The following is a 13,923-nucleotide window of genomic DNA, read 5'->3' on the forward strand; positions in this document are numbered from 1 at the left end:
GACTCTAATTGTGTCATGCTAAACTCGCTTTTCCTCACATTGAGCAGCTGTTGTTGTTGATCGTGATTTCTTTTCGTGTTATCAGTTGAACCACCTAATCGTTGTGGGCGAACATTATCGTCAAAAGCAACACGGTAATTGCGTCATTTGGAGGACGTTGGAAAAGTGCAGAATTGATGGATGAGGCAAAGTCCCTTTGCGGATGAATGCAGTGAACGGGGCATCAGCTGTTGCCTGATATAGACACGGTGACTGATCATAAAAACTCTGTTTTTTTACTAGGTTTATCTGGTGGAAAAAGCAGTTGGAGATAGCGATTATAATCTACGCTTCATCGATCAGCTTATCGGTGTAAGCTACTATGTATGTAAAAAAAGCAAAGCTGTGTCAAGCAAAACGTTCGTATCAAATGATGTCCTAATTTATTCGTGATGGTGGTAAGAAACTTAAAATGAGCAGTGTTGCTTTAATCCAGACGTTCATCAAATAAGCGCAACATTGTCATATTCCTCCGTTGTAGTTACCTCTGTAGGTCCCCCCTTTAATTCGTGTCCTACCACGTCTTCAGAAGTCCACGCGAATTTGCGCTCGGAAACTCGACACAGACCCGCAATGACAGAAACTGATAAAGACATCTACGCCCCGTCGTACGTATTCTAGTCGCGACTTCGTAAATGCGGCTATAAGAGTGGAGAATCATGGTCGTTATTTTCAGGGTGAATGGAGACGAACACATCTGTTTGGTGCCATACATCGATGGGCCGTCCAGCCGTCAGAGGCCCAACATTTGTCAAAGCGCGGAAGTATCTTGCTGAGATTTGAAAAGGTGTACCTCTCGTGGCCTAGATTAGATAACCACAACAATTCCGAACGCTGGGAACAAACGGGCGGGCTAACCTAATTTCTAAAAGATAAAAAACCTAGAGGTACTTCCCTGGAACTATAAGAATAAACATTCGTAAAGGAAAGCTCTGCCATACTAGATGCGAGCGTTCCAGTTGATGTCGATTGAAGTCTTCTTGAAGGCTTTTATTCAAATCATAGTCTACAATGTGGTCTGCCGAATCTGAGCACAGGTGACTCGAGACGCTTCGGCCAGGTCAATCAGACGTGAGGCAAATACCGGGTCGACGGAATCCATAGTTCCAATCCAGAGTTTCAGAATTGCATCCAGCCAGGCCAGCGCTTTTAAATAAATGTTCTACACTTTCCTCATGTTGAATCACTAAAGTCTAATTGAAATGCTACAGTTTTGTTGGTTTACAATGTTGCAGTTTCAACTACACAGTTATAGTGAGCTTACTAAGATGACGGTTATTTTGAGAGTAATAGAAAAGTAATATGGTCAGGTTGTTTTTTCGTGGTTCTGGATGTATTGGAACCGCTTTGCGTACTTTCGGAACTGAGAGCTTCGGCTTAGTGTCATAGACGTTGGCGTGCCTGCTCGTATTTTTATTGCTTAAGGCTGAAAATTCACATTAGGAGTTTACTAGTTTTGTATTTCAGCTATTCCGTGTAGTCAGTGACCCTGTGTAATGTTCGCTCGTTTCGTTGTCTCACCAAGTACAAAAACCCTAGATTAAGGTTATGCTCAACAGGATCTCTCAGTGCATTTGTTTTCGTCTCATGCAACCCAGTCGGGGGAAGACGTATGAACCCACCCATTGAATTTTTACTTTACTACATAAACATCTTTACTTCTCAGCTCGACGCACATATTTTATTGAAACACAGTATCCTGGCGACCTAGTCGGCTATCTTTGACCTAATTCGTGTCCAACTGTGCGATTGCATAGTTGAGTAAAACCTTTACCTCTTCTATCGACCATTCCTGTTACGCCATGCAAAACCTATAACTCTGTCAACACTTGCTACTATTTAGCTTCTCAGCGTGCTTCCATATTTCACCACTACCGTTCACTTTTGAATCCTCTAAAATTCGTGATAAAGAAACAAACAGATCATTGGCCAGTGAGGCCCAGTTATCATTGTCGATGTTCCAGCCATTTGTCAAGTAAATTACCATTGGCGTAACAGAAGCGGCAGATGACCACGGACACTGGAAAGAGTCTGCGACGCAGCCGTCACAACAATCATGACCTAAACGAAACAGCGTGAACTAATGAATGTGTACGTGTTGCTGATAAATTTGGCGCAACGGTTCCTATGGCGCAGCTGAAGTAGAACCGGAATGGAGAGAAATTATCTTCGGAGGGGGCTGACTGGCGGACAATACACGATGAAATAGAAGAAAATGATTGAAATATGCAAAGCTGCCCTTCTGCCTAGCGGACCCCTGTGGCAGGCGCAGTGTTTTAGGAAGCGCCGATGGTGGTTTGCGTAGTGGCTAAAGGCAGCTCTATAATAAGGCTAAAAAAGCCTTATTATAGAGCTGCCTTTTGATACTCAGACGACTGGCGATTTTTCCCGTTGTCATTTAAATCCAACAAAAATGCATGTCCTGCTGTGTGCGTTCCATAATTTGCGTCTTCTTATTATTACTGCTTCGTTCGTTGGTCAGAGCACGTTCCGTATTCCATAGGACGGACTACGTTAAGGTGTTTGCAAGTATCAATAGACAGTATATGCTCATAAATTTGGACCTGGCCAAAGGATGGAGTACACGGAAACGAGTAAGCGAGAATGTCATTTGCTTGCTGATGATCGGAAGGTTAACTCGAAATAGAGTGCAAACGTTACGTGCCGTAAAATCCGAAAGACCGACAACGATATTCTATCGTAGTTCTACAAGTTTCTCGTATGTTACTCAGACTTTGCTACGTTTGCAAGAACGGCCACGAGGCCGGTTATGATTTAGGTTTTAGCGCCCCCTGCCCCCACACCCTTACTTGGATACCAAAATTTGTCAATAGCTACAACGGGAGCATTTGAAATATTACATCTTGATGCAATATATATATAATGTTCAAAGTTAGCATACAAAGTAAATCACTACAAGGGCTCAGGCCGTCGTGCAACAACGTGGTATCTTATCTAATCCTCAGCGAAGGCGCCATGGTTTTTTGAAATCGTTTAGTTTCGACATGTCTACTGTAAGCGCAGTTTCCTCACGTATCATGACGCCCTTTGACCGTCATTTGCTTAAAATGGGCCCATCTCGTCGTGGTTATTCAGCACCTACCAAAAGGAAATAAGTACGAAAATAGATAATGCATCAAAACGGTACATATTGGACTCATTTATTTGATATGTCCAATCCGTTCAAGACTGAACTCGAGATTCGAGCACCAGGTTCTGTTACGGTGTTGTATCAACTACGTTATCCACGTCAAACCATCCGTAATGTTTTAGTCGTGAGCCTTCTATTTCAGCGGGCCGTATTGCTCTCTGGAATACCGCGTCGGGCCAAGAGTCGACACTTTCAGGGCCACATATAATAAAATATTACCATTCTAGCTAGAAGTATAGTCAGCCTTTTTCCACCGATGAGGAGCAAAATTCGTTGGTACAATGGACAAGTTCCTGCAGTAGATAGTCTAGATGGGCGACTTCTACGTAATTGATACAAATATGCCGGTGCTCGCCCACGCACCGTTAACGATATAGTTGTAGTGTCGCGGGGTTCCGCCCCCTTTTTTATCTATGTAGATCACAGTAAATGTTTAGGTGCTTCCTGCTAGTACACCAGTGGCGACAGGTCCATAGATCGAATTTGGCTGAATGAAAAATAGCGTCAGCTAATACCTAAAGTTTCCTGGTTTGTTTAGCTCTGCTAGCTTTCACCCCAGAAGTCTTGTCTACTCAGCCAATAGCAGTGTTTGGATAAATACAACTCTTCATATTTGCATGCTGTATTTCAAAGGCAGCTCTAGAATAAAATGAAAAGGTAACTAGTCACCTGATGGTGTATCCATACTGTTTGCTAATGGACTATAATCGCCTCTCACACGTTTCGGTCAGTGGCTAGCACTTTCTAAGACAAACAGTATGGGCATGTTACTACTAGAAAGTAGTAAGCGAAACAGTCAAACCCTTCTTCTACAGTTGAAGTTTGTTACTACATCATTCTCACGTTAATTTGTCCGAGCTCAAACACGGCTCGGTAAATTTATGTAGGTAAAACTCTGCAGTTGTTTGAGTACCTAGCGTATAAACACAGGACAGTACTTATTGGTGGTCTTACATACAATTAGTGGGCAACATATATTAGGAGATCGTAAGGAAGTTTAGTAAATCTTTTAGACACACCTTCTCCTGTTTTCTCTGTTTGTTTGTGCAGCGATTGACTTCCATTGAAGGCACCTTGCCTATGACTGTTTTTGTATTGCAGTTTAACGTTTAAAGTTTTGCCGGTAACATGGCGGAGTTGCTTAAAAAAGCACCGCAAACTTTCTCAAGTTAGACTACTGAGCAAGATAGCCCCGTAGGATATAAGCTTGAATGTATGAAAGTGACATATGAAACGTTCTACAGGACTCACGAATGGAAGCTGAGTCCAAATTCGTACCACCCGCTGAGATTTACCCCAACTCAAAAGGTAAACCAACTGCCGGTGAACGCTGTGTTTGTGCAATTTATGTAAGACGAAACAAAGTGGTTCTTCTGCATGTGTTTGCTCTCTGATCTGTACTATCAGTACACCGGTTTTGTTTTATCCAGCAGTGGGGTAGATAGATTTAGCTGGAATGAGAAGGCTAACAGCATCCAAACCAGAAAATGTAAGTTCTCGAAAGAAATTGATTCTTCAGCCCTGTAATGCTTTATTTATGCGATTGGCACTCGAATCCTTCGGCAAACAAAGCCAGATGAACGAACTTCACTTCTCTTGAATCTCCGGACGCAGTTTTAACAAATATTGTACTTTATTTATTTGTACAATTTTGTAACGCGTCGCTCTTCTTTCAAGGTCGTCTTGGGATTTTTGCATCCCGTATGACCCATAATGCAGCGGTCCTGTTAAGGTAGGATTCGTATCGATACCAAATACCGACATTAAGCCCATTCGAAAACTTTCATGACCTTCCGTAAGTAGGTCTTCTGCGCACCATAGCGACAATGCAACAACTTACGGGTCGATATTTCGAGAAGGGGCTAAATCCGGCTCACTTGACGGCTACAGGGTCACCGTACAGACGGGGTATTATTTAGACTGTTTCGGCAGAGTTGTTGTAAAGCTCTATGATAATACAGTGAATCAGATGTTTCGTTTCATAATATAATGGATAAACAGCAGACGCTGGCGTACGTATCGAGTGATAGCTTTTCAAAACAATGATTACAGGGGTTACGGTAATGAACGAAGCGAACTCATTAAGATCAAAGCACTTCTTGATCACTTGACGTGGGTAATTCACTTTTTTTTTCTTTTTTGAAAGAAAGGAAGCTTTTGTCTAGTTACACCGAAATGGAATAGGATCGTGTTGCGTATGATGCGGTGGTTACGGCGCACCTTGAAATGGCCTATGTAACTATAAGAGTTTTAGCTAGCTGTAAAAAAATTACACAAATGAAGTGGTCGTTGATACCTTACGACTCGGTTTTAGGCCACTGCTATGGCTTGAGAATGAGCGTTTCATAATAACGGGTCTGCGATTGTTTTTAAATACTGGGTATATAGAACGACTTGAGGCCTGTGGTAATATCCAATATGGAAACTTTTTCACAGAGTTATTGGATAAGTTTCTTTTCTATTTATGAACAGAACTTGGCCAATTTGATCACGATCTGATTAATCAACAGAATCGTGTCGACGTTCCCCTTAAACCGTTGTTTCTGGAATATAGTCGAGAAATATTATGACAGTTTATGCACGTAACACAAAAATAAGCAGAGCATAAAATAATTTCCCGCGTAAAAAACCATGGGTCAGTAACTACCATATCATTTAACACTATATTCCAGCTTCGAATCCAAAATGCTATAATATTAGAAGCTCCTTGCTAATAAATTGTTTTTTTACCACATATGGCTTTCATGTTTTGACTTCTAATTGTTTACTGGATGTAGATAATAATTTTATTGTTGCAAGCGATCATTTTTTGTGTGATGCAGGCCGGACCCTAAATGATATGTGTGCCCCTCATAACCGACTAAGGCCAGTACGGTAGGGAGTACAATATGATGTCTAACCGAAACCGACCGGCACTATAGATGAAGTTACGCTTGTCTTGTTGTGCATAATAGCGGTAGCTCTTACGTTGACTCACGCTTTAGCCTGCCCAAAATGCTCTACTAAGATAAATGAAATGAATGGAAACCGGGTTTCAGAAACGAGATACGAAGAGACCCAGAAACAGCCAACTACTGTAGAATGAAATAGGTAGAACACAATGGTGCAATGACGTTTTCCGTTTTCGTTTGTTTACTTACTCATCAGGGACGGCTAAGTGCAGTAATGAGGAACGAACGGTAGAGAACACAAGACACGGAGACGAAAACGTCCCGCGGAACAATTAACAAGAACGTGGACACTGATAAATATAACGTCAGGAAGCGGGTACGACTGAGAAGTCTTTTTTTAACAAAATGGGCAACATCAACCTATTTTAGAGATGATCAAGTGATTAATTTGTGTGACCCTCCAATTTGCATTAGTCAGTGTTATGGAAACACGATCAGATAACTTTATGATCGGTTTATTTTGGCAGAACATAGATACATGAATAGATAAATTCTGTATTTAAAGGTAATCGAGGCGAGCTCAACCAGCCTGTCTAAGCTTCCGCGACAACAAGTAATAGTTACATAGCCGACTTAATTTTCCTCTGCGTATCGGCTTAGTACAAAAACCAACGACTTCAAGGGAGTAGCTCGTTTCTGACCGTCGACATCATAACGCTTTATGGAAGCTATCAATGCTAATTTTCGTCGCACAAAACTGAATCAAGATATTCTTAAGTGCACTCTCCGAAATCACAACAAACAGACAGCTTCTAATACTGCCTTTTTTGTAGAATATTCCTACTTTTTGCCTGCTATGTTTGTTCTATGCCTATTCGTCCAGCAGCTGCCAGTGGACCTTAGGAGTTCATAGGCTTCAATCAGCCCACGACCCACTTTATAGCTTTGTCTGGTTGTGACAAATCCTCTACAGGTGTTTCCCAGTGCATATCCAATTAGCATGGTTTACTTCTGTCACACTACTTTATTGTGCGGCAGGAATAGCACTAAACACGACTCCGAGCCACATGGGCTTGACAGATCGGACCGTGAGTTACAAGAGAAAGGTGTCCCTCTCATCTCTGTAGAAGGTGTACATTTTCTTCACAAAAGCTTTTCTTTTGATGTAATGGGCAAAGGTCGATGTGTGGATCGTCGATGCAATTGTTTTTAACGGGTCGTTTCCCATTGCTCGTTAGGCTTATATTGTTGTTGTTGTTTTAAATGCCCTCTTACTTGACCGTTCGCGGGTTTTTTTAGCACACTTGCGTGCGTCTATTTTTGTCCGACAAAACTTGTTCGGAGTTGAAGTTCAACTTTTCAGCATAGCCCACAAGGTAATAATTATGACGTCTGGCGGGGCCTTTACACTGTCTCATTACATAACTTTTGACTATTTGTAACTAGTGCTAGTTCATTGTAAGCTGACATTTGAACGGGTTGTATGTTAAGGTTTAGTGCCCTTTACCACTGTAGACGACCCCAATTCATGAACGAAAACAAAACAATTCTTTTCGAAGCCAGGCAGCGAAGATGCAAGGTATGTTAACGGAACGAGGAATAAGATTACCAGACGTGTAAAATTGAGATTATTAAGTAAACCCTTATGTTGCTTGCAGGACGCTTATAACTGCTGCGCATATCTGATGGAAAGGATGGTTCTACTTTACACGATTTCCTGTGTTTCTTCCCTGCCATAGCCTATTTTTACATTTGAACCGAGAGTATTCCACGGTTCGAAGCAAGAAATAATATCATTTCTCTGTACCCATCAATCGTAATTACTCGCCACACATATTAACAAAATAAAAACAGACTGAAAAAACTTCCTCAACACTAATGGCAAGTAGTGCTGTAGAAACAAATGGCGTAGCATGCGCGTGTTTACTGCAACCAAGATCAATTGTGTGTGTCGTATCAGTATCATGCTAATAGTAATCAAATCAACGTACCCCATTGCACCCGCTTTGATCTTAAGCTACTCAACGTCTGTACAAGACGGTGTGAAACCTGTAGTGTTGAAACGGGTCTGTTGCGTCTGTCTGCTAATATGTTTATGTTAAAGAAGTTCTCTGCAAGCAAGCCATTATTTCTTTAATAATTCGTAGAGAATTCTTAATGTTCACCTCGTTCCTTAAACCTTCCCTTCGTAGACGTTTAATCCTTAAAACATGTGTTCAAAGAACGACGGTCGCGAGAGGGGCAAGCAACATTGTGGAATCGTGTATTTCACCAGGGGACACCTTAGATCCCAACCCACTGAATAAAAATCGTCTGTTTCAACAAAAGATAAAACAGCAATCTATACATTGGAAGCGAATTGTTTTCGCTCTTTTTTCCTGCTTCATCTCGCGTTTGCTAAACAATAGGCTCGATGTCCTTGTTTCCGTCTCTACAAAACCTATCCGTATTTTTTCTTTTGTTGACGAACCTCTTCGCCGACCGATCGCTCATATTTTGTCACTGGCGAGAGAAGATAAGAGGAAAAAAAGAAACACCAACAGATCCTAGGACGTATAATATTCCTTTTTGAAATGCTTTTAAACGGGATAACTTCCGTAGAAAGTTTTCCGGCAGGAAAAGATTTAGAGAGATAGTAAGGAAGAGTATCGAACATAAGTTGCACTACTCTAGCGAAGAAGGGTTTGCTTCTCTTCTTTTTACACGGCCTCCCTTGTACGTTCCCATGCTTCGTCCTCAGTGTCAGCAACGATTACATTACAGCCTTGTTAGCCTGTCTGCTGCTAGCACCGTCGGTGTGCCCGCCGCCAACACCGTCTGCATTTTCCCCTGCTTTCATGGTGCTGCCACTGTTGCTGCTGCTACTGAGAGAAAAATCGGATTATCAGTGCTAATAAAATCAACCGAATGACTGTATGCTCCTTTGCACCGGGTTTCAGAGGGGGGTGGAGAGCCACGGGAGCGCGGGGGGGGGTGCGAGAGTGACGCGGAACGACGATTACACCGGAGGAGCGGAAGAAAAGCTGAAGGTAAGATGGGAGCAAGTTAGTGGAGCATTTGCGAGGCCGCCAGTGGACTGACGCCCATCCCGGCACCAGGGGAATCAGTCGTCGCAAGGCCGAAACGTTGCGTTCTTAGGATCGGAAGTGGAACGAACGATCGCTTCCTTCGCTGGTTAGTTTCCCGAACTCGACAGCAGCGCTAGACGCAGCAGAATATACTGCGCCAGCGGCCGAAACGGGAGACTTTGAAGTACCACGGAACTACGGACTATTCCCTTATCCTCTACATACTGACCGAGTGTCCATAGCGACAGGCAATCGCACGAGTAATAGCAGACTCGGCGTTAGATGGCAAGAGGTGCAGGCGCCGAACATCTGCACATCGGGCGAAATTTAGGATAAACCCTACTTTCCCGTTTAAACGTGACTTCAAGACCCGTATTTGCTCATTTTAGCTGGCGTGCTATCTCATTTTAACTGAAGAAGCGTGCCTTCGTACCAGAAGAAAGCAGGCCAAGCTAGTCTGCTAGCTTAGTTGCTAACTGACTTTGATACCAACTAAAGCACAACTGCTCGACCATACTAAAATTCCTTCCTTCCGGAAAGGATACTGAGTCCAGCGAGTCAGGGGCGCTCTATCCAGCAAAAAACGTTTTACTGTGACTTCTTTCCGACTACCACATACCTATACTAACACGTAACCAAGCTGAATCGTGTACATACTCTGAAATGAGTTAACTCAACGTGTTCGTCTGGGAAATGGGTATGCTGATGCGATTTCACACGGTTCCTCCACGACGCTTATTGACGCTAGCACGTAAATATAACCCGATGGGTTGAAAAAGACAAGAAATAAAATGGTGTAATATTTGCAGGACAGGCGTAGCCAGAATGAGTTATTAGCAAACGTTTCAATTGTTTCAGAATTAATGGCACCAATGAAGCCCAAGTCCTTGCGAATTCGGCATAACGAGGTTGTTGACCTAGCAGCGAAGGATTCAAAGGACGGTACTCGCAGCGGGTCGTAAAAGACTATCTTTAATTGATGTTTTGATAGATTCGTAATAACTTGATAGATTCGTTTGAGCGTAATAACAAGTAATAACACCACAAGATCCAGAAGAACAGCGGCGAATCTGTCCCGGATAGAAGTAAGTGTCAGCCTGCAAAAAGAGAGTAAACTGACTGTTACTCGGGAAAATGTGAGCACAGTAAAACTCCATTTATTTAATTATTTATTTGTTAGTTTGTACAATCTAATAAAGGCCTATCAGGCTCATTAAAGCGGATCGAAGTAAACCATTCTTCACTTTCAGTATTTGTCGATGTAGTAGCCTGTATTGAACGGTGATCATATGGCTGTTTTGCACGCAACTGGTCACTTACGGTGTACGCAATATAATAAACACTTTATTCACGGTTAGTGCCCAGACCCAGTTTAATGACGTTATGAATGAACAATGTAACACTATATGACGCACTATAGTAAGTCAACTTAGGAAAACGCGTATTTTTCTTTATATTACGTTAGCCCTGATTGATTGTTACTGTGATCTCAATTAAACTCATCTCCAAAACCGGAAACATCGTTCTATCATGTATGGCATAAAATTTACTATTTTGTTATAGCTCATACGAATATAACCGTTGAACATCTCTCTGCTGCCTACATTTATGACAGCTGTACGAGCTGGTCTGTGTTACGTAGACCGAAACGCGAGGGTCGCTAAGGCTGTAGGCAATGATGCCTTTGTGCAACATCGAAGAAACAATGCAGGACCAGGCTGAAACGAATCCATCTTTTTATATCATCACCTGTCAGGCCGTCTTCGTCTGTTCAGCTTGTTTGTGACTGTCCACGCTGTTGGCAAGACTCGTATAATCTACTATTGTGTGCACTTTTGTTTGCGTGCATCTTGTCAATGTTTCCAATAGAGCGCACAAAAGCAAGCACATTACTGTGCGAAAAATGCTCTCATTTAACATGGGGAAGCGACTGCAGAGTCAAAGCGACATTGTGTAATAGCACGATGACGGTTCAGCCGTGGCCAGAAGACAATACAATCCACGGTCATCTTTCGTAACGAGTTGACTTTGATCGAAAGCCAGCACTTATACTGCTACTTACAAGTTGTCTTACACGTACTAAGCATTTTCCGTTATGGCTTCATGTACAATACGAGGGTGCTTGCTTTCCTCCTTTTAAATTGTTTGTGAAGGCTATCTTTATAACGGTACGGTAATGTCATTGTTTGGTAACATACAACGTGTGCACTGGATATCCATTATTATCGAAGGACGATGCTATGGTGGACCATATGGATGTTCGCACATGGCAATCTTCAGACCATATCTAACTAGCGTGTATGAAGCGGATCAGTTTATTAGCTAATAAATAAGAGCTGAACTGAGGTGCCTATAACTTGCATGGTCGTTCTCACCATCTTCACCATCAATCTTTTTCATCAGATTAGTTTTATTTATTCCTACAATACGGATCATCTCTAAGCCAGACAATATGTTCCTTGCTATCTAAAATAATGTACCTTGAGTATCGGTTCTGGACGATTATGTCTGAAAAAGGTAGACGGAAAACGCCTGGCCTTGGTCACCTTTACACTCGTTAGGACTATCACTGGCCTACATTTTACATAAATATTTTGATCTCCATATAAAGGAAAAATTGAAAAATAGCAAACATTCGTTGTGACTTTCAATTGTTTACCATAGAAACAATAGCTGATTGCTAATACAATTATAATATAGAGAACAGAGGGATCCCGTGCCATACTGCATAGAGAGCTTATTATAAGTCTCGGCAATTTATCCAAAAAACAACTTAACGGACTTTACTATCCAATTTGACCTCTATCCTATAACCATATACATTTTCAATTTGATTCAAATTAACTTTCTTTGGACAAATCAATATTAACTAAAATTTGTCAGCGTACAATTGGCCTAAATCAGATACGTCTGGTCACAGTACAACAGGGATTTTACTACAAGGTAATAAATACATCCGATGTTTTTCAACATTATGGACAAAATTGAAATTGAACCTTTCGACCGTCCACTTTGTAGAATTCCGTGTTTCGTTTGGCCTGTAAGGTGAAGGGCTTACAATCACTGATTGTAAAACCAAAGTCACAAGTGCCTGGAAAGTAATAACTGTTCATGCTTTAGGTAGGCTACACTTATTTTTTTTTTTGTTTTTTTTATATACGTATATAAGCGTTCGCAGCTACGCAATACGTAATGAAACAAAAATGCTCCATTGGCTTCAGGTCTGAGCGTGGCGTGTCAAAAGTGACCTAGCGAGAGAGAGAGAGGTGGTAGGCCGCCGTAGACTCCCCAAGGGACTAACAGGGCCAAAACGAACACCACCTCCTCGTTTATGTCTTATGGGCCATTTGCGAGAAAGCATGTTTAGGGACAAACTAACAGCAAAAAGGGGAAATTAAATGTGGCATAATTTACTCGCTAGCTATTAGGACGACAAATATTACTGTCACCTAACCGTGTTTCTTTCACCAATTGAGATTGCCCATCGAGAAGGCGAGCGACGACGTTGGAGATTGGGGCATCACTCAGCGAAGGAATTACGTACTACATGAGGAGAGGTAGATATGGCATACGCATAGTTAGTATTACTGATCCTTCGTTCTAGAGCTGATTGTAGATTGTTGTTGACCTCTAACGTTCACGGATAGTTTCTGATGCTATTGCACTAACCTAACAACAGATAACATCGCTATTATGTAAGACAAACATAACGTTTCTGTATGTGTGATCACAATGCAGCACACGTAATAATAACAAAATGTAAATGTATGTGGATCTACCATATAAATGGACAGTTTGTTTGTTTATTTAATAGCGCCTTTCGTCATCATTCTCTGTATAGTTTTAGCAGTGCCCCTTAAAGCTTCGTTATATCGTGATAAATTTCTTCCACCATTGACAATTGCCATATAAATCCTAGCATCAACCAGTACCAGGTACATGTATGACAACGTATAGTAATGTCATTTTGTAATAATATAATAATAAGTAACTATAAAAACATCCCCATATGGGTCACTTTATGATTAAGATTCACTCGATTGCACCTATAAGTTTTATATAAATCAATCTAATTATGTAATATAACGTCTCTAACTTAAATATAAATTAATCTCAGTTTTAGCTTGATAATTGCTTTGAGTGGAACAGGGACTTACTATGTACTATATAATATAGTGATGGTATCGACTGTCCTCTCACTTCGAGGTTTCCTAATATACCAGCGGCTGGGTGTGTAAATTGAAAAGTTATAAAGAGTTACTCTATCTTTTCCGTTCGTTTACAAAAAGGAAAATTCAACAGACAGCGACTCCATTCAGAGGCGTTCTGAGCTCTCGACCGTTGTTGGGTCCATTTGCAGATGGGATGTCATGGCTCAGGGTCAAACCGAAACCCAGATTAGCTCTACGGAAACGAAGCCGCTCCTTTAAACACATGCAAAAGCACAAATGGGCTTTGCGCTCGGTGGACGATTTCAAAATTGTTGATTTTTTTTTACCTAGCATTAAGTTTCTGTCACAAACAAAGCTACGGGATAGCTCTAATAGAACTTGAGCAACCACCGAACAAAAAGGGTGTTATATTAGTTTATATTAGGCTAGATTTATATATATATATATATAGGCTATTATTAAATTAGATTAAGAATACCTATTATTGAGTCTATAGAGTTTCCACCGATTAATTAGAGAATGTTTGTTTCAATGTAACAAATAATTTCAGCGGTATATTACATCTAGTTTAACTAGTTTGCTATCATTAACTAGATCAATCC

General features: G+C 41.3%; 1 long non-coding RNA gene across 2 annotated transcripts in view; it reads left to right on the forward strand.

The window, feature by feature from the left end:
- The window catches only part of LOC111254695 (uncharacterized), a 36,594-nt gene extending 23,022 nt beyond the window's left edge, over window positions 1-13,572 (forward strand). Inside the window, exons 3-4 of one of the 2 annotated variants that reach the window (XR_015316874.1) lie at window positions 6,338-12,706; window positions 13,439-13,572. This is a non-coding gene — a long non-coding RNA (uncharacterized LOC111254695). Of the gene's footprint in view, window positions 1-6,337; window positions 12,707-13,438 lie in introns of those variants that run through there. The other variant, XR_002675136.2, reaches the window with a different exon arrangement.
- Window positions 13,573-13,923: the final 351 nt, after the last annotated feature.

Source organism: Varroa destructor, unplaced genomic scaffold (assembly GCF_002443255.2).
Source record: "Varroa destructor unplaced genomic scaffold, Vdes_3.0 BEIS01000007.1, whole genome shotgun sequence".
NCBI classification, from domain to species: Eukaryota; Metazoa; Arthropoda; class Arachnida; order Mesostigmata; family Varroidae; genus Varroa; species Varroa destructor.